At 46.1% G+C, this 22,827-nt stretch overlaps 1 long non-coding RNA gene across 1 annotated transcript; it reads right to left on the bottom strand.

The window, feature by feature from the left end:
* Nucleotides 1–18,455: 18,455 nt before the first annotated feature.
* LOC144333687 (uncharacterized) lies at nucleotides 18,456–21,234 on the bottom strand. Its single transcript, XR_013402617.1, has 2 exons — nucleotides 19,898–21,234; nucleotides 18,456–19,221 (listed from the first exon to the last, which is right to left on the bottom strand). It is a non-coding gene; the product is annotated as an uncharacterized LOC144333687 (long non-coding RNA).
* Nucleotides 21,235–22,827: the final 1,593 nt, after the last annotated feature.

Here is a 22,827-nt window from a genome sequence, read left to right on the forward strand (position 1 = left end):
GGCAGGGCAGGGGTACCTGCGGGGCAGCGTGAACCGTCAAGGCAGCCCCGGGGTCCTTGCCGGGTGGGGCGGAGGAGGAAGGGACATGGCGGTAGGAACCTCCATCCGAAAGAGAGTGAGCTTTCCATCCCGTCCGGTTTATGTTTTAAATTGAACCTGGCAGAGGGGTCGCCTGGAGCGCCCTCGGGGGTCGTTCTGCCTCTGAGCTGTAGGACTGGGCCGGGCTTCCCCTCCGAAGCGAGGGTACAGCGCGATCACTTCCTAAGTGGCCCCCCGCCCCCCAACTCCGCCCCACGCCACCACCCAGCATGTCGAGGAAGAAACGGCCGGGTCCCCGCACACCTCCTGTAGCCTCGTGCCCCGCGCGGTGTGGGCGGGGTCCCGGCTGCTGCAATGCAGGACGCGGCAGGGGTGCTCTGGGTTCCCGCCTGGCGTCTCCGAGGCGGTCCGGCAGCCCCTCGCGTTTCCGCTGGAAGATTTACAAAAAGGGTTTCTTGTGCTCGCATGTGCTGTCGCCTTCCGGCTCGTGACAAAACTGAAAACTAAAGTGGGTCTCAGGCCCTCCCCGCCAGCCTCCGCGGACCGGAAGGACCAGGAAGCGGGGACTCCGGGACGTCAGCGGCGCCGCGGCGCGGGCTCTGGGCTTCCCCTGCCCTGCAATGTGGAAGCGGCTCTCCAGGAGGGGCCCGAGCCTGGACCCACGACGCGGGCGCGCCGGGAGGACATTTAACATTGAAGAGCGGGAGGTGATGGAGAGTGCGCTCCCCAGGCCCCGGGTGCACGTAGGGGCGCCTGTGCCCGGGATCGGGAGGGTGAGGCCTTCTCCGTCAGGTAGACTTGTTAAATCTATCTGAAAGTCACAGATAACTAAGTGTCAAGTCGTCACAGATATTTATGTATCCTGAATGAGATGGCTACGGAAAACATGAAAACATCGTTACTGCTTACGTGCATGATGCATCCAAAACATTGTTACCTGCACAGTGGCAGCACTGATATTTGTGGGCTTTTGAACGTGTGGACTGGAGTGTTAAGAGTCCTTCAGAGTCATGACAGTAGTTTGATTTGAATGTTCTTTTCTTGGCGAATAAATGCTGTACATTGAATTTACCCAGGAAACTAGGAAGGTGAACCCACACGAAGGACACGGACCTGTGGGCTGCTCCAGGCACCATTAGGGCGTTGCGGGGCCTGAGCCATGGGCTTCCCGTTCAGCCTCTTGAGAGCCGTGATGGCGTCTCTGTTCTGCCTCACACTGGACCCGCTAGTTTCTTTCTTTTTTTTTTTTTTTTTTGTTGAGACAGAGTCTCGCTTTGTCGCCCAGACTGGAGTGCAGTGGCCGGATCTCAGCTCACTGCAAGCTCCGCCTCCCGGGTGCAGGCCATTCTCCTGCCTCAGCCTCCCGAGTAGCTGGGACTACAGACGCCCGCCACCTCGCCCGGCTAGTTTTTTGTATTTTTTAGTAGAGACGGGGTTTCACCGTGTTAGCCAGGATGGTCTCGATCTCCTGACCTTGTGATCCGCCCATCTCGGCCTCCTAAAGTGCTGGGATTACAGGCTTGAGCCACCGCGCCCGGCTGGACCCGCTAGTTTCATACTCTTGTTATGGTTCCGAAGCTACAAGCGGTTGGATTCTGCGAGTCGCTCTCTGTCTTCCTCCTCCAGCTGCTTTCAAATGGGTCGTCTCTTTTTTTAGAACTTCTTTTTAAAGCAGTGATTGATGGGGTGAGTTGTAGTGCTGTCCTGAACTGCAGAGGGAGCGCACTGAGGAACCTGGATTTTGATGCTGTGCACATCAGCTGAGTCAGCAGCCCAGGGCCCTGTCAGTCCCATTATTAAGCTTATTTCTTGCTCTTCGACGCCTTAAAAAAAAAAGCAAACTCCTGCTTGCTGTCACTGGCTGTTTGGCAAATGGGTGTTTACCCTGGAAAGAGGGACATTTTGTCCTCTGGACCGTCTAAGGCGCCCTTTAGTGACATGGTCCGTTTCTGACCACTCTATTCTGTGGGCGTCCTTCCTGCTTCCACCTTCCCTTTCCAAACGCCTCCGCCTCCAGGGCTTTAATTTTCCTTCTGTGTGTGTGTCACGCAGAGGTTACGACTATTGCGCCAGTGCCCTTATTTTATTTTATTTTTTTCCTGCGGAGGTCCCAGAATTTGCTACATCTCAAAAGAAGCAATTGCATCCATTTGTTCGCGATGATCATAAACAGTGCCCTCTAAGGGAGACTAATTGGTCAACCCGTCTGCTGTGGGTAGAAAGACAGCGGTGGCCGCGGAACGAGGGCTCTGCCTCTTCAGAGCCTGCACAACCATCCTGCTTTCTTTCTTCAATATCCAGTAGGGGGGTTAATTTGAATAAGCCCTTGAAACCAACAAAGCAGGAAAGTGCAAAGACATTGAGTTGCGAGATTTAAAATGACAACCAGCAGCCTCTCATTCTTCCTTCACTGGGGGTTGCCACTTCGTTTTGGGGCTGCAGGGTATGTTTGGCAGCGACATCGGACCTTTGTGCTGTGCGACTCATGAATTGAGATAGTTCCTTACTAAGTGCTTTGTGCTGTAGGTATGAAAATGGGGAAAGAGGGAGCACTGTCCCGGGTGGAGAGGCGTGGAGAGACGCTGTGATACATAGCAGGTCCTTTTCTTCTGGGCTCCTGGTTATAAATCTTTTTTTTTTTTTTCTAATAGCCTGACAGGTGGTTTTTGTGTCTTTTTTTTTTTTTGAGAGGCAGTCTGGCTCTGCCGCCCGGGCTGGAGTGCAGTGGCCGGATCTCAGCTCACTGCAAGCTCCGCCTCCCGGGTTTCCGCCATTCTCCTGCCTCAGTCTCCCGAGTAGCTGGGACTACAGGCGCCCGCCACCTCGCCCGGCTATTTTTTTTTGTATTTTTTAGTAGAGACGGGGTTTCACTGTGTTAGCCAGGATGGTCTCGATCTCCTGACCTCGTGATCCGCCCATCTCGGCCTCCCAAAGTGCTGGGATTACAGGCTTGAGCCACCGCGCTCGGCCCTGGTTTTTGTGTCTTAATTAAAAGATTGAAGACTGTGGGCCAGACCCAAACTAATTCCATTGGCATCAGAGAGAAGGATTCTGTGCATATTTATCTATAGGCATAATTGATTTTTTTTTTGGTCCAATTATCTGGTTAGTCAAATCATACATTACAGAAGTAATATTTAAAATTAAAAAACTAAAAATAAAAAATGTATCTGTAAACCTATCCCCCTTCCATTCCAGTCTTTGTCTCTGTGTAATTTTAGAACCGTGAACCACGATATACACAGAGTTTATACTCTTTTAATATCTTGCTACTTCATTGTTTTAATGTTTAATCTTTAGGTTGATGTATCACAGGTTGCTTGATCATTTCTTACAGGTGTTTGGTTTAGTTTTTTTTTTTTTTTTTTTTCCCTTTAACTCTAATGTAAATTTGAGTATTTGGCTGGTAGTTTCAGCAGGATTTAAGGCAGAGCCTCAGTTAGGGCCGCGGATCGATTTATGGTCCCTACTTTGAGGAGGGAAGTGGCAATCTGCCCTTTCTTCTATAATTGATATGTTGAATCACAATGGACATTTACTTGATTTTGAGCACTTGGAACTCCCCTGGGGTTCACTGATATTGCAAGGTCAGGACTGGGGATCTCCTGCTGGAGAGGCCCCCGGCGTGCCCAGGGCAGGGTCCTGAGCGCGTTGCTGCAGGACAGAAGCCCTGGGCTTTGTCCTCCAGCAGCCATCACTCTGGGAAGGACTGGCTGCTCCAGGAATGAGGTCTATGCTCTGAAACCCACAGTCAGCAGACCAGCAAAGGTCAGCACAGACGACCTTCTATGAATCATTCATTTAGCAAGCATTCATGGAATACACACTCCGTGCAGTTGGAACTTAGAGTGGAGGGCCATCAGCTCACTGTTGTCTGAGCAGAGCTTGATCTCTGGCTCCCTGTTGTAGCCTCCGCTCCTAGGAGGTGCACAGTGAGTGTTGGGGAACCCTCCACAGGCACAGTTGCTGAACAAGGACCCCTCCCAAGGGCGTCAGCCCTGGGCCCTGAGCTCTGAAGAGGAGGAAGGCATTCCTAGGGCCGACTTCCCTTCTGGATACTGAGCTCTGCACAGAGAGAAACTCTTCCACATTCACTGCGGTGAAGTTCCTAAAACAAATAACACTTTAGAGACTGGGGCCTGCATTCCCCGGAATTTCATGGCCACAGGTGGTGGCTGTACCGTGCGACTGGAGTCTGCGTTCCCTGGAATTTCTGTGGCTGCAGGTGGTGTCTGCACCATGCAACTGGTGTCCCTGGAATTTCCGTGGCCAAAGGTGGTGACTGTACCATGTGAATGAGGGTCTGTGTTCCCTGGAATTTCCATGGCTATAGATGGTGGCTGTACCATGTGTCTGAGGGTCTGCCTTCCCTGGAATTTCTGTGGCTGCGGATGGTAACTGTACCATGTGACTGAGGGTCTGCATTCCCTGGAATTTCTGTGGTCGCAGATGGTGGCTGTACCATGCAACTGGGGCCTGCATTCCCTGGAATTTCCATGGCCACAGGCGGTGGCTGCACCATGCATCAGGTCCTGTCTCAGGAGTTGGTGTCATTCTCTCTGTTACTCCCTCACCTGACACAGAGCGGCAGTTCCTGACCTTATCACTGCCAGGAAACACACAGGCATCTGTTTTGGATCCTTGTTTTATTTCCCCATTACCTTTGTCATCAAAGGGAAATTCACATCCCTATGAAGCCGAAAATGGTGTGGGGCCCCCTGGTGGTCTTTCCAAGGCATTATCAGCAGGTAAACTAGACCGTATGGGCCAGTGTACCTGAAATGAAAACAGAAAGGTAAGTCGTGTCACTAAACTTTGCTGGGAGATTCAGGGTCTTTGTCAGTGACAGAGTCATCCAAAGTAAGTTGTTTGTTCACTGCAGATCGACACGGTTAGCTGTGTCGGGATTAAACTTACCCAGTGTCGACAGAGTGTAGCTTAATCCTCACGGAGGGGTGTCAAGTACATTGAAGAATAGCTGCCGAGCCTGCTATTGTCGGGAGAGGGGCAGGTGCCTCTCTCGCTTAGCCCAATGCTGAAGGAGGCCGGGCTCACGTCAGGCCGTGCGTGTGAGCGAGCTGGATGTTTAGCACGCTGGGACGATAGAGCACAAACATCTATTTTTAACTTGTGGGTGACCTTCTTCTGTGCTGCTTGAGTCTCTGTGGACCTTTCTGTTTCCTTCCTGAGGAGTCTATGCCAGGGTCCCAGGCGTTCTCTGCGCTGCACCTCGGCGCCTGCCCACTCAGGAGCCTCCTCCTGGTGGCTGTGGGACCGGGCTGGGCCCACACTGTCAGCATCGTCCGGGGTAAGCAAGCCCGTCCCTCCACACCTCAGTGTCCCCAGCTGTTGAACAGGGCTAATCAACTGACCGTCAGGATTAATGGGGATCAGATGCGCTCATCTCATAGCCCTGCTTGGTAAACAGCCACTTCCACTCTGTCCTCCAATGTGCTACTCTAGACTTTTTCTTTACCTCCATTTAGCCAGGTGATTCGAGGTGACAGTGACTATCAAGAGGGACGTACAGAGGAAATCAGTGGAAGAGAGCTCGAGGAGCAGACATGGGTGCAGGGAACACAGTGCGGGGAGCACGGGTGCAAGGAACATAGGCATGGGGAGCACAGATAGGTGTGGGGAGGTGAGGATGGGTGCGGGGAGCACGGGTGTGGGCAGCACGGGTGCCCGGAGCACAGGTGTGGGGAGCACGGGTGCGGGGGGCATGGGAGCAGGGAGCACGGGGACCCGGAGCACAGGATATGGAGAGCATGTGTGTACTTGCTCTGCTCTGACAGATGCTGCTGAGCACGTACTCAGTGATCAGATGGGTCAGAGCCTCAGTGCCTCTTTTTTAGAAAAATTATTTCTTTTTTTAAAGATAGGACTTCCCTCTTCCTGGTGGCCCCTTTTAGTCGATACTCTTTTAAGCCTGCTTTTCCAGAGGAAAGCTAGGAAGGATGGCCTGTATAGGTTCCAGTCTGGGCATATCTGGAAGAATGACCTGTTTTAGGTTTGAGTCTAGTGTATCTGGGGACAACTTTGAACCTCCATTCAGAGTCCCCCAGCCACCTGTAGAGGCTCCCCAAATGTCTGCTGGGACTTTCCCCTCTGCTCGGGGATGATGAAGAGCAGAACCTCATCCTGCCACGACCTCTGGGGTCCTCCTTCCTGGAGGGCAGTGCCTTGGTGGCCAGTGTGTGTAGGAGGCTGGGCTGGCACCTTCGGGCTATGCTCTGCAGCGGGGGCTCGTGACATGGGGCATTCTTGTGCTCTGCACCGGGACTGTTGACGTGGGGCATCCTCGTGCACTGTGGACCACAAGCGGTGCACATGAGCCAGACAGCTCCTGGAATTCGGAGCCTGATTCTACCTCAGGCCATCCACCTGTCTGTGGCACTTCTGGGGGATTGTGGGGACCATATGACTCTGTGTCCCCACCCTCACTGGCTGGACACCTGTGCCAGGCTGGAGCTTTATGTGTCACCATGCCCTGTTCTGAGTTGTGTGAATATTTATTTTCATTACCTACTCTCATAAGCTTTCCTTTTTTAAAAAAAAATTCAGAGACAGACTTTGAAGTCCCCTGGCCCCACCCTTTGTGGACCTAATGGTATTGCAGAAATTATGGCTTCAATTATGTGTAATAACTGGGGCTACTTTAAAAGTCATGTAAAGGAACAAGGTGGAGTGGCCATTTCAAGCAGTACATCATTCTGGATTCTTCAGTGAACATTATCAGGCTTTCAACACATTTTCTCTTTTTATTTGCTTTGGAGAATATAATGGGTGCTCGGAAGCTGTTGGAATTTAGTAACAGGAAATCATCCTTAAGGAGCTATTTAAGCAAGGGGACAGTTGGAGTAAATGTAAGTTATGAACACACACTTATTCCAAACCAGAGAAATATAGGCTTCAACTGTACTGGGGTTGAAAGTTGGTTGCTAGTGTGTCTTTCCTGCCCACAGTGACTGTGGCAGTGCTGTGGCCAGGAAATTCTGGAAAGAAGACTTGGTGCCAGTGGTAGTTTTTGTGACGATTCATTTGCTTTCAGCTCAAGTGACTATAGTCTAACTTGCAAATGGCTAGGTCTCCACCAATGGACCACGACATTGACATAGGACAAATGAGAAATGGCCCTTGGGTTTTTAACAATTATTTTTAATGAACACATTATGGTACATATCCATGGGATACAGTGTGATATTTCAATACATGTTTATCATGTGTAATTAGCAAATCAGGATAATTAGCATGTCCGTCTTCTCAAACATTTGTCATTTCTTAATGCTGGGAATATTTAAAATCCTCCCTTCTAGCTGCTTGAAAATATACAATAAATTATAAACTACAGTCACCGTACAAGGCTATAGCACGCTAAACCTCATTTTTACTATCTAGATGTAATTTTGTATCCATTAGCCAACCTCTCCCTTTCTGCCTTCCCGCCGCCCTTTCCTGTCTCTAGGTTCCACTGTTCTACCTTCAGAGGGTAGAATATCATTTTCCTCATAGAGATCTTTAACCCTCTTGGTTAGACTTCTTCTGAGGTATTTTTATTTTTATTTTATATTTTTGTAGCTAAATTGGATTGCTTTCTTGATTTCTTTTTCCACTGGCTCATTGTTAGTCTATAGAAATGCTACTGACTTTTATATGTTTATTTTGTATTCTGTAACTTTACTGAATTTGTTTATCGGTTCAAAGAGATTTTTGCTGGAGCCTTTTTTTTTTTTTTTAATATATAAGAGCATATAGTCTGCAAACAGACAATTAGAGTTTCTCCTTTCCACTTTGGGTGCCCTTGATTTCTTTCTCTTGCCTAACTGCTCTTGACTAGGACGTTCAGTGCTGTGTTGGATAGGAGTGGCACAAGTGGGCGTCCTTGTCTTGTTACAGGTGTCAGAGAAAAAGCTCTTAGTATTTCCCCATTCACCATTATGTTAGCTGTGGGTTTGTCACATATGGCCTTTATCGTGTTGACATATGTTTCTTTCAGTGCCTCGTTTGTTGAAACTTTTTATCATGAAGCAGCGTTGAATTTTATCAAATGCTTTTTCTGTATCTGTCGAAATGATATGGTTTTTGTCCTTAATTCTGTTGATGTGATGTAGCGTGTTTATTGATTTGTGTTTGTTGAGCAATCCTTGCATCCTGGGATAAATCCCACTTGATCATGGTGTATAATCTTTTTGATTTACTGTTGGATTCAGTTTGTTAGTATTTTGCTGAGGATTTTTGCATCTGTGTTCATCAGGGGTATTGACGTATAGTTTTCTCTTTTTATTGTGTCCTTGTCTTATTTTGGTATCAGGGTAATGCTTGGCTTGAAGAATGAACTTGACAGAATTCCCTCGTCTTCAATATTTTTGGAATAGTTTGCGAAGAATTGAAATAAAAATTTGTAGAATTCAGCTGTGAAGCCGCCTAGTTCTGGGGTTTTCTTTGTTGGGAGACATTTTATTATTATATAGTCATACGTGTTACTCATTATTGGTCTGTTTAGGATTTCCGTTTCTTCTTGGTTCCATCTAGGTAGGTTGTACATGTCCAGGAATTTATCCATTTCCTCTAGGTTTTCCAATCTGTTGACATAACAGTTGTTAAAAATAGTTTCTAATGATCCCTTGTATTTCTGTGGTATCAAATGTAATTCTCCTTTTTGGTTTCTAATTTTATTTATTTGGGATTTCTTTTTCTTTCTTAGTGTAGCGAATGGCTTGTCTATTTTATTTATCTTTTCAAAAAACCAACACTCTTTTCTTCATCTTTTATATTTGTTAGTTTCCATATTATTTACTTCCTCTTTGATCTTTGTTACTTCTTTTCTGCTACCACTTCTGGATTTGATTTGTTCTTGCTCTTCTAGCTCATTGCAGTTCATTGTTAGGTTGTTTATTTTAAATCTGTTTTTTAAATGTAGGAGTTTATTGTTCTAAACTTTCCTCTTAATACTGCTTTTGCTGTATGCCATAGGCTTTGATATGTCGTGTTTCTGTTTTCAATTATTTCAAGAAATTTTTAAATTTCCTTCTTAATTTCTTCATTGACCCATTGGCTATTCAAGGGCATATTGTTTAATTTCTATGTATTTATACAGTTTTGAAAGTTCTCCTTGTTGTTGATTTGTTTTTTGTTTGATTGTTTATTAAACTTTATGTTCCAGGGTACATGTCCACAATGTGCAGGTTTGTTACATATGTATATATGTGCCAAGCTGGTGTGCTGCCCCCATTAACTTGTCATTTAAATTAGGTATATCTCGTAATGCTATCCTTCCCCCCACCCCTCACCCCACAACAGGCCCCGGTGTGTGATGTTCCTCTTCCTGTGTCCAAGTGATCTCACTGTTCATTTCCCACCTATGAGTGAGAACATGCGGTGTTTGGTTTTCTGTCCTCGCGATAGTTTGCTGAGAATGATGGTTTCCAGCTGCATCCGTGTCCCTACAAAGGACATGAACTCATCCTTTTTTATGGCTGCATAGTATGCCATGGTGTAAATGTGCCACATTCTCTTAATCCAGTCTGTCATTGATGGACATTTGGGTTGCTTCCAAGTCTTTGCTATTGTGAATAGTGCCGCAATAAACATACGTGTGCATGTGTCTTTATGGAAGCATGATTTATAATCCTTTGGGTATATACCCAGTAATGGGATTGCTGGGTCAAATGGTATTTCCAGTTCTAGATCCTTGAGGAATCGCCACACTGTTTTCCACAATGATTGAACTAGTTCACAGTCCCACCAACAGTGTAAAAGTGTTCCTATTTCTCCACATCCTCTCCAGCACCTGTTGTTTCCTGACCTTTCTTTCTTTCTTTCTTTCTTTCTTTCTTTCTTTCTTTCTTTCTTTCTTTCTTTCTTTCTTTCTTTCTTTCTTTCTTTCTTATTCTTATTATACTTTAAGTTCTAGGGTACATGTGCATAACGTGCAGGTTTGTTACATATGTATACTTGTGCCATGTTGCTGTGCTGCACCCATCAACTCGTCAGCACCCATCAACTCGTCATTTACATCAGGTATAACTCCCAGTGCAATCCCTCCCCTCTCCCCGCTCCCCATGATAGGCCCTGGTGTGTGATATTCCCTTTCCCGAGACCAAGTGATCTCATCGTTCAGTTCCCACCTATGAGTGAGAACATGCAGTGTTTGGTTTTCTGTTCTTGTGATAGTTTGCTAAGAATGATGGTTTCCAGCTGCATCCGTGTCCCTACAAAGGACACAAACTCATCCTTTTTGATGGCTGCATAGTATTCCATGGTGTATATGTGCCACATTTTCTTAATCCAGTCTGTCACTGATGGACATTTGGGTTGATTCCAAGTCTTTGCTATTGTGAATAGGGCCGCAATAAACATATGTGTGCATGTGTCTTCATAGCAACATGATTTATAATCCTTTGGGTATATACCCAATAATGGGATGGCTGGGTCATATGGTACATCTAGTTCTAGATCCTTGAGGAATCGCCATACTGTTTTCCATAATGGTTGAACTAGTTTACAATCCCACCAACAGTGTAAAAGTGTTCCTATTTCTCCACATCCTCTCCAGCACCTGTCGTTTTCTGACTTTTTAATGATTGCCATTCTAACTGGTGTGAGATGGTATCTCATTGTGGTTTTGATTTGCATTTCTCTGATGGCGAGTGATGATGAGCATTTTTTCATGTGTCTATTGGCTGCATAAATGTCTTCTTTTGAGAAGTATCTGTTCCTTGTTGTTGATTTATAGCTTTATTCTGTTACAGTCTGAGAATATCCTAGATGTTATTTCAATTTTTAAAAAATGTATTGAGACTTCTTTTGCAGCCTAGCATGTGGTTGATTCTAGAGAATGTTCCATGTGCCGATGAGAAAAATGTGCATTTGTATCTGTTGGATGAAATGTTCTGTAAGTGTCTGTTAGGTCCATTTGGTCTACACTGTACTTTCAACTTGATAATTTGTTGTTATTTTCTGTCTAGATGATCTCCAGTGCTGACAGTGGGGTTTTGAGGCCCCTACTATTGATGTGTTGGTGTCTCTCTCTCTCTCTCTCTCTATATATATATATATGTGTGTGTGTGTATATATATTTGAGACGGAGTTTTGCTCTTGTTGCCTAGACTAGAGTGCAGAGGTGCAATCTCAACTCATTGCAACCTCCATCTCCCGAGTTCAAATGATTCTCCGGCCTCAGCCTCCCAAGTAGCTGGGATTACAGGCGTGTGCCACCATCCTGGCCTAAGTTTTTGTATTAGTAGAGACAGGGTTTCACCATGTTGGCCAGGCTGGTCTTGATATCCTGACCTCAGGTGATCCACCTGCCTCCACCCCCCAAAGTGCTGGGATTACATGCATGAGGCACCGTGCCCAACCTCTCTCTCTAGATCTACTAATATTTGCTTTATGTATCTGGGTGCTTTGTTGTTGGGTGCCCATATACTCTTAATTGTTATATCCTCTTGCTATGTGGATCTCTTTATTATATAATTACCTTTTTACAGTTTTTGACTTAACTTGTGATTGGTCTGAAATAAATATAGCTACTCTTGCTCACTTTTGAGTTCCATTAATGTGGAACATGTTTTTCCATCCCTTCACATTTAGTCTATGTGTGTCTTTACGGCTGAAGTGAGTTTTTTGTAGGCAGCATATAGTTGGTTTTTCTTCTTTAAATCCACTCAGCCCGTCTATATCCTTTAATTGGGAAGCTTGGGGTTATTTTGCTATTGATATCACAGTCCAGACATTAAGATTTCCTCACTTAAGTTATTTGTACACAAATTAATATGAAGAGGAAATAGAGTTTTTCTTTTGTCTTTTAAAGATAGCGATGGATTATTATTTTGATTTCATGCAAGTGAGGGACTCACCATGCCTGTTGGAATTTTAGAATTTCTTTCCTGTTATTAGGAACAGCAATGATCTGTAATGGGTTCCTGGAATCATCCAGTGGTGTTCTGAATATCTTAAAAGTTTGCTTTCGTGTCTCATTTTCTATTTCTCCCCTAGTAGCCATGCACCCTGGGCAGGAGAAGACCTTACATTTCCTTGGTTTTTAATGATTTCTTAGGTTTAGTGTTTGACACAGTTCGGATTCTGGATAAAATCAGCCCTTCTGGGAAGTGTGTAAATCAAACAAGGACTTTCTGGTGGTGTTATACAGGTTTCCCATGCCCCTGAGTACAGGAATAGCTCCCTGGGGAAGGAATATGGGCACATGATGGCAGGGAGCCATTCTTGGATGGTCCCATCGTTCTGCAGGAATTCTCATGCAGGGAGAAGAAGCACACGGTGACTGAGCTGGTAGGGATTCTGCTGATACTTTTGATCGTTATGATTTGATCCTGAAAGGTGATGTGGGATGAAGCGCAATATTTAGAATGCTGACATTCTTTGAAACAAAGATATGGAAAAAATCTTATAATTGCAGGGTGCTTTGTAGTTTTCAGCTGCTCTCATGTGGATCCTTTTTCATCCTTCTGAAATGCTTTCTCAGGAGAGAGCATTGTTCTCTTTATATAGATGAGGAGCCTGGGTTTCAAATGGTTAGGAATTCATCACAGGCATTGGAATCTTTGGTTTCCTGGAACATTTTCTATTCAAGTATAGACCACATGGCCTCTAAAGGCTGGCTCACTCTTTTTGTTTGTTTGTTTTGTTTTTTGAGATGGAGTCTCACTCTGTCGCCCAGGCTGGAGTGCAGTGGCCAGATCTCAGCTCACTGCAAGCTCCACCTCCCACGTTTATGCCACTCTCCTGCATCAGCCTCCAGAGTAGCTGGGACTACAGGCGCCTGCCACCTCCCCCGGCTAGTTTTTTGTATTTTTTTTTTTTTTTAGCAGAGACGGAGTTTCACCGTGTTAGCCAGGATGATCTCGATCTCTTGCCTTCGTAATCCACCCATCTTGGCCTTCCAAAGTGCTGGGATTGTAGACTTGAGACACCGCGCCCAGCTGGCTCACTCTTAACACCTCGATTGGGGATCCAGCCTCACCTCTGGGATGGATGGCAGGAACTCCACAGCCATCCTGGGTGCTCTGGTGTGGGGTGGCGGAGCTGTGGCAGCCCCTCCCAGCTGAGTAGCAAGGCCGGGGAAAGCTCATTCCATTCCCCTTGGTTCTAACCAGGTAGAGGCTTACACTGCACATTTCCTTAGCTGGGAACCTTTAGAACTTTACATTTAAAATCTAATCTGTGATCCAGGGAGTAGATACATTGGTACTCACTGTACAAATCCTACATTTTTTGTATATTTAAAATTTTTTTCATGTGTGTCATGAACGACAAAAGAAATGCAAGCCCTTTGAGTTAGCTTTTCTGTATAGCATCTTCTAGAATCAGGAGGCTTGGCAGGGTTTTGTTTCATCACAAATCTTAATCTTTCTGCTCAAGAGATGGCATTATTAAACTCTTGGTTGTGTGGTTTCCGGGAAAGAAATATTCTAACTGAGTTCCAGGAATCACCTCTGTGGCGTTTCTACAGGAAAAGTGACCACTCTTGAAGCTTCACTGTCACTAGCAAGAATGATTGTGATGGTTTCTAAGCGGTCTCCGGCCAATCTTTAGTCTTTTATGCAGAGTGCTTTTATTCCAAGTGAAGTGCCCTTCTGTTTAATGGTGACCTCCTGTTATTACAGGGATTGCAGCCGCATTTGATGGACGTGAACCTGCTCATCTCTGGCTCCCCAGCTTCACCTCTGGGGTGGGTGGCAGGAGCTCCACAGCCATCCTGAGTGCTCTGGGGTGGGAAGTCCCTAGTGGGAGTGGAAGGTGCATGGCCGGGACCTTCCTGTCCCATGTTCCACACTGGTGTGTGCGCGTCTCTGCCTTGTTTCTTCCGTCCGTGCGTCTGTGGCGTTTTCTCCCTTCGTGCGTCTGTGGCCTGTTTTTTCCATGCGTGCCTCAGTGGCGCGTTTCCTCCATCCATGCGTCCGTAGCATTTCTTCTGTCCGTGCGTCAGTGGCGTTTCTTTCGTCTGTGCGTCTGTGGCGTTTTCTCCATGTGTGCGTCTGTGGCGCTTTTCCTCCCTCCGTGCGTCTGTGGTGCTTTTCTTCGCTCCGTGCGTCTGTGGTCTGTTTCCTCCGTCCATGCATCTGTGGTGTTTTCTCCGTCTGTGGATCTGCGGCGTTTCCTCTGTGAGTCTGTGACCTGTTTTCTCCGTCCACGCTGAAGGCCGTCGCTTCTCTCTAGTCACCACTTACTGATCGCTCCCTGTGTGCTGAGCCTGTGTCAGGCGTGTGGCGTGTGTCACCTGTGTGGCAGGGGTTTGCGTGACACACAGGGACACACGCTTGGGGAGCCGCAGTGATGGGGTCATGGCCACGCAGCTCAGCCCTCGGTCTGAGGGGCTTGGTGCCCACCCAGCTCTTCCCGAAGCAGCCTCGGGGCAGATCCCAGCTCTGCTTTCTCTCCTCAAGGCACCTCATGAAGTAAATTAAGCAAATCTAAAGTAGGAAACAGTTGTGAAATGAGACCTGGTTTCAGGTGTGTGTGGTCATTTCTCTTTACATGCTTACTTCATATACCCCAAATGATATACTTTTCCACCTGGTGTAACAATTAATTACCAGCCATTACTGGTACAAAATTCCATGAAGGGTATTTGAGGAGGGCATAGTCTCAAAGCCATGCTTTATTTTCACAGCTGTGATTTGCATGATAAAACTGTCAGGACTGTGACTTTGTTATCTTATTTTTATTTTTAGACCCTTGAAAGGAAGTTATTTAGTGATTACTTATAATTATGAAAATAATCTAATGATTAGAGAACCTCATTAGAACAAGTATTATATTTTCTGTTCCTTATGTAAATGAAATCTTCTTAATCCAGGCCGATGTTGGCAGGAATGGTCACGTTTAAAATGGGTAAGATGTTTATGTGATGTGCAGACCTCCCTCATATCGTCTCTGGAACATTCCAGGACTTCCATCTCAATTCTCACTTGTTGACACCCTACCTTGTTTTGTGATTATTCTTGTTTGCATCAGAATTTTGAATCCACATACCTGAGATGATACTTACGTATGCATGTACACATGCATGTGTGTGCACGTGTGTATGCATGTGTATGTGCGTGTATGCGTGTCCATGTGCACGTGTATATGCATGCATGTATGTACATGTGTACGTGTGTATATGTATGTGTGTGCGTATATGCGTGTGTATGCATGTATGTGCGTATGTGTGCGTGCATATGTATGTATGCACACATGTGTACATGTGTGTGCACGTGCATACACGTGTATGTGTGTTCGTGTACATGTGTAGGTATGTGTATGCATGTGTATGCATGTGTGTGCACACAGGTGTAGCTTTCCCTTTCATACATGCCGTGTTGAGTATTGCTGTTAGGCAGTGACAACTTTCCATTTCCTCAGTCAGAAAATGGGTAGCTCATCATTAATAAAGATGAGCATTCAATATCAGGAATCCCTAAAGACAATTGAAATTGTCATATTAAATAAATAAATTCCAAAACAAAGATAGTGTTCTGTACTATGTGTTCACATTGAACTTTCCTATAAAAATTGGTGTGGATGTTTCCCACTTATTGGAAATCACATGACTAGTTTAAGCCAAAACGTGGAATATTAATTCTGTCTTCAGATCACCTTTGCATATTTATGATTGATCTGTTCTGTTGTTCTGGAAGCTCTGAAAGCCACTCTGTCTTACCCTAGCTGGTGCCACGGTTGTGAGAATTCAGGGAAACGAGGTGTCTGCCAGTTTCAGTATTTTAGATCTCAAGCTGCCTCTTTTCTGCATCATAGACCAGTCTTAAAGAAAGACACAGTGTGACTTGTGGTGGATTATATCAGTTTTATTTTCTGTGGCTGAATCGTCACTCTACCTTGTGAATTAATGTTATTTTTCAGATCGTCTTCATAACACAGGGAGGTTCTCCAGTGTTGAGTGCAGGTTCAGTGAAAGCACTAACACTGTTACTACGGACTTCAACAGACTTGTTTTCCGAGGTGATAACCCTGGAGTCAGGCATTCAGTGTCCGCCCATCACTTCACTTGGTTCCGAGTACTCGGTCCCCTCCTGCTCTCCTTCCCCTGCACCCTTACTTCTTCTGTCTTACCTTCTTTTTGACTCATAGGCCCTCGGCAGATGGTGTGTTGGGGGCAGGTGTCTGCTGTGAATCTTCGATAACCTTGAGAGAGAACTTTTTCTTTGGAGCAAGACCCCTCTCAATAAACTTTCAGTAGCCCGAGTATCATCTGTCGTGTGAACTATTTGTGGAAAACGTTCAGCACTTTTCCTTGGGTTTTGGCCGATCTTTCTCCACCTGCCAGTTTCTTCTCAGTTTGCCATGTCTGTACCCTCACCAACCCCGTTCCAGCCCTGGTTACGTGTGAAGTAATTGAAGCAGAGCTCTGCAGATGAGAGAGTGTGTGTCGCCCCCCGAGTTCCCTTCCTGGCCTCTGAGTGTGGGTTGTGTTTTGTTCTGAGGGACGACTCTGAGGCTCCTGGCCCCTGTTTTGGAGCACCCCACGCCAAAGTGGGTGTAAAATGAAAACTGGGTTTATGCTGTATTATTATAATTCATAGAGCGGATGATAAAAATGCTTGAATCTGAGCAGCAGCTGAAAATGAGGACATGGTACCAGTTTGGATGTTGGACGACCTTCTTGAAAACACTTTCATCATACTTTAGAAACCGTGCGTGTGCTGTTTTCTATTTCATACTTAGAATCTGTACAGTGTGTGTTGTATGAATGTGTTGCATGAGTGTGTTGTGTTGTATGTGAGTTGCATGGGTTGTATGTGTGTTGTATGTGCATATTGTGTTGAGTTGCATTTATTGTATGTTTGAGTGTTGTGTGTTGTATGAGTGTGTTGTACGTGTATTTGTGAGTTGTATGTTTTGTATGTTGTAGGTGTGTTGTATGAGTGTGTTGTACGTGTATTTGTGAGTTGTATGTTTTGTATGTTGTATGTGTGTTGTGTGTTATATGAGTGTTGTGCATTGTACGTGTGTATGTGTATGTTGTATATGAGTTGCATGTATTGTGTGTATGTTGTGTGAGTGTTGTGTTTTGTATGAGTGTGTTGTACGTGTGTTTGTGAGTTGCATGTGTTGTGTGTTGTGTAAGTGTTGTGTGTTGTGAGTGCATTGTACATGTATTTGTGTTGAGTTGCATGTATTGTGTATGTTGTATGTGTTGAATGTTGTGTAGTGTGTTGTATGTGCATGTTGTGTTGTGCGTGAGTTACATTTCTTGTATGTGTTGTTTGAGTGTATTGTATGTGTATGTTGTGAGTATGTGAATGTTGCATTGATTTGCGTGTGTCATGTATGTTGTACGTGCATGTTGTGTTGAACGTGAGTTGCATGTTTTGTACGTGAGCTGTATGAGTATGTTGTATGTGTATGTTGTGAGTTGTATGTATTGTGTGCATGTTGTGTGAGTGTTGTGTGTGCATGTTGTGTTGTGAGTTGTGTGTGTTGTGTGTTATATGAGTGTTGTGTGTCGTATGAGTGTGTTGCATGTGCATGTTGTGTGTGAGTTGTGTGTTGTGTGTGCTGTATGAGTGCATTGTACGTGCGTGTTGTGTTGTATGTGAGTTACGTGTGCTGTATGTGTGTATGAGTGTGTTGTACGTACATGTTGTGTTGTGCGTTGCATGTATTGGTTATGTGTTGCCTGAGTGTTAAAAATGCATATTGTGTTGTGAGTTGCATGTATTGGGTATGTGTTGTATAGGTTGTGTCTGTTTGTGTGCATTGTGTGTTGTCAGTGTTGTATAAGCGCATTGTACATGCGTGTTGTGTTGTTTGTTAGTTGCATGTTTTCAGTGTGTGCCGTGTGAGAGGCGGGGCATCCACATGACTGCTCCTCAGCGAGTCCTGCCTTGCAGCCCCTTCCGAGCTTGTATCTCCGGAGCAGCCTAGAAGCAGCAGCATGTTTGCCTCTGCCCCTCCCCAGGAGGCCTCCGCCAGGTCCTGCGCTCAGCGCGTCGCTAGGCAGCCTCTCTTGTCTCTTTTGTCTCTCTCATCGTCCTCCTGCGCCTCCTCCTTCTCGGGACCTGCATCCTTCCTCTGTGCTCCCTGGCAAGCCACACCTGGGACGTGGGAGTTCAGGCTCTCCCCTAAGCCGTTTGCTCCTCTCTGAAGAGCGCCCCCGTTGACTGGCCGTGAGCAGCTGGAGTGGATTGCAGGGAAGGGAGGTGGGTGTTCCTGTAGAGACGCCAGGGTCTTTCCTGGGGAGAATGGAGCCTGTGCTGGGCAGGCCGCCCTCCTGAGGAAGGGGATGAGGTGGGAGGAGCCTCTCGTGGATAAGGGGCCCCCCTCCTGCCCTCCTTCCCTCTACCCCAGTCTGTTGTGAGGGAGGGCGGGGCCCTAGGTGATTTCTATACAGATCTTCAATTATCCAGGCTGTGAATCAAATACTTCTGTTTTTAACATCAGAGGAAATCTCCTTTTGTTTGTCTGCCTTTTATTTTATTTTATTTTATTTATTTTTATTTTATTTTACTTTTTTTGAGAAAGTGTTGCCCAGGCTGGACTGCAGTGGCGCGATCTCGGCTCACTGCAACCTCCACCTCCCGGGTTCAAGCGATTCTCCTGCCTCAGTCTCCTAAGTAGCTGGGATTACAGGTGCCCGCCACCACATCAGGGTAATTTTTGCATTTTTAGTAGAGATGGGGTTTCACCATGTTGGCCAGGCTGGTCTCGAACTCCTGACCTCAAGTGATCCACCCACCACGGCCTTCCAAGGGGTTGGGATTACAGGCATGAGCCACCGCGCCCGGTCCATCTGCCTCTTAGTTAGAACCTGTATATTTAATGTTTTAAATTTCACTTTTCTGGGTCAGAACAGTCGTGTTTCTTTTTCGTATTGTTGCTATGAATGTCCTTTACGATTAGGAGACTGGGCTGGGTGCCCAATGGAGAGTGGTATCACTGGGTCAAGGTCACCATCTGCCCCAGCAGGGTCCAGAGTGTTTAGAGTCTTTCCTGGGCATAGACACCCTTTTGTCTGACGTTCAGATAAAACCAATCACCATATTCAGTTAATCAAAGAGGTCAGAGCTGGGAACGGTTAGTGCACATCCACCTCTCCCGAGAGTGTTCACGCCTCTTCCACGCGGGGCTAGGCTGCTGCTGAGCGTGGTTCTACTGGCTGTGGGTGTGGCCTCTTTCCTCAACCACAGCCATCGCAGGCCTGCCACAGTTTTGATTCTTCTAGAAGAGAATAGGCAACACAAGGGAAACAAGTTATGTTACATTTGAAACCTTTAAAAATTATTTCCTCAAACATTGTGTATATGTTTTGCCCATACCTAATATGATAGCAATGTAGAAAAGATTAAAATGAAAAAAAAATTTCCCCCATATTAAGTCTTTGAAAGGCATCCAACTTAGTTTTCATACAATTATTCTCTCCTTGGAGTCATACTTTATTGGTTTCAGTAATGTGTGACAAGTGCACCGGCATACACAGATTTAGGAGCAAACAGCTGCTTCATGATTATAGTTCAGCTCGCCGGGCCCAGCTGTGGGAGTGCAGCCTGCGCCTCCTGCGCCTGCCTGTGCGCCAATAGGGCTGGTCACCTTGAGCATCTGGGAGTGTCTGGGTAAGTGAGGTCTGGGCAAGGCAGCATCCACACACCTGCGTAGTTCTCACTTTGTCCACGTTATCCAGCAATGCCACAAAATTATCAAGTAAATGTTCTCCAAGCGCATATTCAATTAGTGTTTGGAAAGTGCATAGGTAGCTCATACAGCACCTTCAGGAGGAGCTAGGAGCCCAGGAATGAGAGCAGGTGTGAGGCCTGTACTCTCCTTGCATAGATAAAATATGCATGTGCATATCTGAGGCCAGAAAGTTAGATTGGGGCCAGAATGTGGAAGTCCTTACCTGTCGGATACGAGGGAGCCACTGAGGGTTTCGGAGAGAATCGCCTCTGATGTGCGGCACGCCGTGGAGCCGGAGGGACAGAGCAGGCTCATGCAGGGCACTCGCCGTGGCGAGAGGAGGACAGAAGGCAGCCAGTGAGCTGAGCGATTCGGTGCCTGGGTCAGGAGGGGAAGAGGGAGTGCAGGAAGGCGGAAGAAGCTGCGAGTCTGCACCCTGAGGTCGGCGTTGCGCTTTGCTGGAAATCAGAAGCAAGTGTGGATCTGACTCGGAGATACTTACAGACACCACTGCAAGCTGCGAGTCTGGAAATACAGGAGGAGGCTTGGGGAAAATCTGGAGCAAGGTGCATTTGGGAGCCTCTTAGGTAGAAGGGCAGATCAAGTAGCCAGAGTGTGAGGCGTGCATGTCTGGAGAGAGGAGGCCAAAGGAAAGCCCACATTTGGAAATGGAGGCAGGGTTGGAAGACCCAGAAAAAGCCCTGCTTAGAGTCCAGAGAAGAGCTGGATGGCGCAGTTCACTAAAGTCCAGAGCCGAGAGTTTCCAGGAGAAAGTCCCAAGTGTTGTTGAAAACCAGGGGGCAGGACTCCAGTTGGAGCCTGTGAGGGGAGCCTGGCGGCCCTGATCCCTGAGAGCAGCCAGAGCCTGGGAGTCTCGCGGAAGTGGGTGGGAAGTGCAGGGAGCAGGTGGAGATGGTCCTTCAAGGCCTGGTGCTTCACACGGGCAGCCAGCCGTGGACCAAGACACAGCTGGAGAGGGGCCTGAACCCAGAGCGTCGCCAGGTGAAGCAGGGAGCCGGGAAGGGCAAAGGTATCCGGAAGAAAGCGGGCAGGCATGGAGCCAGGTCCCCAGGGAGGCTGCAGTCTTCTTTCTCTGTTCATGGACTGGTTGTTGGTTATTTTGAGTTCTCAAAGTCATCCACTCGGTGCGGTCCAGAGAAAGTTCCCAGGGGTCTCAAGGCCGGAGCAGGCCTTGTGCTTTTCCGAACACGGTGCGTGTTGACTCAGGGTTACCGTCAATGGCTAATTCTAGCGTGTCTTTTGTTGAAGTCTGCAGAAGAGCCTCAACCAGCACCAGCTTTTGAAGAACTTAGAAAACTTGTGTTCTTCTGATTCTGGATTCTTGCCTGAAATGCCTCGTATATTTTTGGCTTAGGTGTTCTTAGCACTTGTGTTACGGCATTTGGAGCTCTGTATTTTTGTGATGTGCTAGCTGTGAGGATGTTTAAAATTAGATTCCTAGAAATCAGGAGATTCCTGATTATAGATTCCTATAATCTAATTATAGGAGCTCTCGGCCACGCTTCATGGGTTATGTTTTGACCCCTCATAGTGGATCCCGTTGCGGTGGCTCTTCTTAGTATTTGTGGAACACCTGACTCGTGATGCTAGGAGAATGTGATTTGTTTTCTTTGTAAGTCTAAAGTCTAATGACCTTGTAGAGTCTTTATACCCATCTCTTATAAATCAGCTTTAATATACTTGAAAATATCCTCATTGTGCCCTTGAAAAGCAGGTGCACATTTTAAAAGTCATCCTTTTAAAATCCTTTTCTGCAGCCTGTGCCCTTTGTCTGTTTTGTTTCCTTCACTGCAACATCATGAAACAGGGACAAGGACTAGAATCTCTGTTTCATACACAGAGCTGAACTGTGCTGAGTGACCTGCTATGCTGACGTCTGTTTCTGTCGTGAGAGGGAACGCAGGCCTCTTGACTTTTCCTTTTGTACATTTTCAAAAAGAATATTTTTTCCTCTCTTGAGTCCATTCCATTGTGGGATTCACTCCTAAGACTGTTTCTTTGCCTTCCATTTTGACAAGTATGATTTAGTTTCTGAGATTGAGGAAAGGGCAGTGAAAAGGCCTGGGAAAGAGAAAGCAGGAAGAGAAGGAATTATCTCATGATTTTAGTCAGAAGGAAATCACTCAGACAGAAACCCTATTACAAGTGGGTCAGATCCCAGGAAGTGGGATTGAATAAGTGACATGGTATCACACAACTCTGTTTTACATTCTTGCTGTTGCCAGGGGTAACGAAAAGAACGAGTATAATCATTCCGAGGTCAAATATATATCTTTGCTGACTCTGACTATAATTAGCAGAATTGGTTCAGTTCAAGTTTGAGAATACCTTTACAGAAGAGGGCCTTCGTGCCCGTGTGCCTATTTCTATGTATATGTTCACACGTATTGGAGTATAAATGTGTGTGTGCTGTGTGTGAGACCTCATTATTTGAAACAAGAAATGTGCAGTAGAGCTTATTAATTACGAGAAGGTACATTTGGGGGATAAACCACTTTGTTTAGAATTGAGTAATGGGGTCTTTGAGGGGTGTATATATGTATGTGTGTTTGCATTGATGTGTATGAAAGTTTGTATTGCATGTATATGTGTTGTGCATGTATGTGTGCCTTTGTGTGTGATGTATATGTGCATGCATGTGTATATGTGTGCATGTGTATTTGTGTTGCATGTATGTGTGTGCATGTGTTACATGTTTAGGCACGACTGCACACATGTGCAAGTAGGCATGCATGGATGCTCGTGTGTGTATAGTTATACATGTATATTTGTGCATGTTATGTCTACGCATTTACATATGTATGTGTGTCAGAATGTGTATGTATATGCATGTGTGTTTGAGTGTTGTGCGTATGCTTGTGCGTGTTTGTTTGAGTGTTGTGTGTATGTTTGTGCGTGTGTGTTTGAGTGTTGTGTGTATGTGTATGCATGTGTTTTGTGTTGGTATTATGTGATTATGTGAATGTGTGTGCATGTGTGAATGTATGTATTACATGTAGGTGTGCGTGTTCACGTGTATGTGTGTGTGTGATATGTGTCTGTGCATGCATGCATGTGCACATTTGATTTGTGAATCCTCTCTGGGAGGGGCATGTTCCTGGAGACAGTGCATGGGATCCTCCGCTGTCCTCT

This window comes from Macaca mulatta, chromosome 13, assembly GCF_049350105.2.
Source record: "Macaca mulatta isolate MMU2019108-1 chromosome 13, T2T-MMU8v2.0, whole genome shotgun sequence".
NCBI classification, from domain to species: Eukaryota; Metazoa; Chordata; class Mammalia; order Primates; family Cercopithecidae; genus Macaca; species Macaca mulatta.